The 2,468-nt window shown below is 35.7% G+C and overlaps 1 non-coding gene across 1 annotated transcript; it reads left to right on the top strand.

Annotated features, from left to right (window-relative positions):
• The first annotated feature begins 2,115 nt into the window (after positions 1-2,115).
• Positions 2,116-2,220, top strand: LOC123935962. The gene has a single exon (XR_006817042.1). It is a non-coding gene; the product is annotated as a U6 spliceosomal RNA (small nuclear RNA).
• Positions 2,221-2,468: the final 248 nt, after the last annotated feature.

Here is a 2,468-nt window from a genome sequence, read left to right as displayed (position 1 = left end):
TATGCTGAATGAAATAAGTCAAGCAGAGAGAGTCAAGTATCATATGGTTTCACTTATTTGTGGAGCATGACAAAGAACATGGAGGACATGGGGAGATGGAGAGGAGAAGGAGTTGTGGGAAATTGGAAGGGGCGATGAACCATGAGAGACTATGGACTCTGAAAAACAACCTGAGTGTTTTGAAGGGGCAGGGAGTGGGATGTTGGTGAACCAGGTGGTGGGTAATAGGGAGGGCACGTATTGAATGTAGCACTGGGTGTGGTGCAAAAACAATGAGTACTGTTATGCTGAAAAGAAATTTTAAAAAAGTGAAAATGGAATAAATAAATAAATAAATACATCCATGTATATGTATACAAAATTGAGTTATTCCACCAGTATCTACAGACTTGTCTCAGAGATTTTTATGTTATCATCTGACACATTATAGGAAAGCTGAGTGCCACTAAAGGGTCAATATCATGTTTCTTTATATAAGATAATAACGTGTAAAGATGAAAAAGTAATTTTCTCTCATTTCTTGTCCTTTCCACAATCATTTCCCGGGTATATCACTAAAATTTTTGATCAAGGGTCCAGAGACCTTTGTCTCTAAAAGGTCATATTGAAATTATCTGTTATCTTTTACAGGGCATATGAAGGCTCTCTGTCATATCTGCTCAACTCTGCCTTTGTTAATGTGAAAACAACCACCACCATACGTTGTAAAAATCAGCATGTCGTCATTGCTCTAAGATTATACTTAGAAAAATCAGGTGGTGGGTTGGGTGTGGCCATTTATGGTTGACCTCTGATTTATGTTCTTGGAAATCTATTAAGGATTAGCTTAGTAAGTATATGGCTGGCTCTCATTATAACCTCTTCAAGGAATTTGTGCTTAAATATTTTGTTCATATTCAGTCTCCAAAAAGGGAAAATTCTACTCACCACTTCATGCCAACACATAAAAAACTGGACAGACTGAAAAACCATCACCTCTTCATAGATCCCTCAGAGAAACAAGGTCACAGACCAGTCTACCACGGAAAACATTAGAAATAGGCACATGCAGAAAATGACAACTTATTGGGGTAAATCCCATAAAAACAAACTACTTTGGAAACCAGTGCTAAGGTAGGAAAAACTGTACTACAGTTAAAAAGTTCCTGGACAATCAGTGTGGATGACACAGGGTTAGAAAACCAATAAGTAAACAGGTGAACAGATAAGGTATAACTTAGGTATAAAGGGAATACCAGATAAAGGGTCAGGTTGGGGAAAAGGATCACAAGCAATATTTGAAATAATTACGATGTAACTTGTGCACCCCCCCCCCATTAATGCCAGACACAAGACCAAAAGTCCCAAAGTGCCCTGAGCCTAATTCTAGGCCCATTATATTTAACTGCAAAAATTTAAAGATAAAAATTATTGAAGAAGCCAGAGGGCAGAATTAACGATAGAGGAGTAATATAAGAATTACATTCATCTTCTCAGCAACCATGCAAGAATAAAGAAGTCCCACCAAACTAGAATTTTGTGCCATGTGAAATTCTTCAAAAGTAAAGGGGAAATATTTTCTTAAAAATTGAAAGTAGTTCTCAGTAGATCTACCTTGGATGATTTTTTAAAAAAGAAGTTTTTTTTTAATATGAAAAATGATATATGTCTGAAACAGTTACACACAAAGTAAGAGTATTAGAAGATAATATGAAGTGGATAAGTGAGGGTAAAATAACTCATTTTTCAAAACTGTATAACAGATAACAGTTTGGCCAAAATAATAATAGTGATAGTATATATGATTATGTAAGCTAGTGTATAAGTTAAATGAAGGAGAATACTGGTACTAGAGATGAGAGGGAGGAATTGGGAAATTTTTCATAAAGAATTTGTAAGACCTGTGAAGTGAATACATTATTTGAAAGTAGAGTCATATGAATTGTCAATGTATATTGCAGACTCTAATGCAAACCCCAAAAGAAAGTACAAAATAGAACAATATACAACATGTATGCAAATATACATAAAACCACTATTTTTATATCCCATATGTAATATATAGAGAAATACAGTATATGTTAAAATGCAATATACTAAGGAAGGGAAGAAATGAGTCATTTAAGAAACAAAATGGTGATTGCTTTGGCAGCACACACACTAAAATTAGAAAATACAGAGAAGATTAGCATACCCCTACACAAGGATGACACCAAAATTTATGAAGAGCTCCATAGTTTTAAATGACAACAATAAATACCTACCCATAGTTACTTTGAATGTGAATGGACAAACTGCTCCAATCAAAAGACATATGGTGACAGTGAGATACAAAAGTAAGACTCTAAAATATGCTGCCCAGAAGAGACTTATTTTAGACTTAAGGACGCCTGTCGCGGCCGGCGTGACAACACGAACAGGAACAAGAGGGTAAGAGGATGGTGAGAGAGAGACAAAGAAACAAAGAGATGGGGGCAGGAGGAGCACTG

This window comes from Meles meles, chromosome Y, assembly GCF_922984935.1.
Source record: "Meles meles chromosome Y, mMelMel3.1 paternal haplotype, whole genome shotgun sequence".
NCBI lineage: Eukaryota > Metazoa > Chordata > Mammalia > Carnivora > Mustelidae > Meles > Meles meles.
This window is presented reverse-complemented; position numbering and strand designations above follow the sequence as displayed.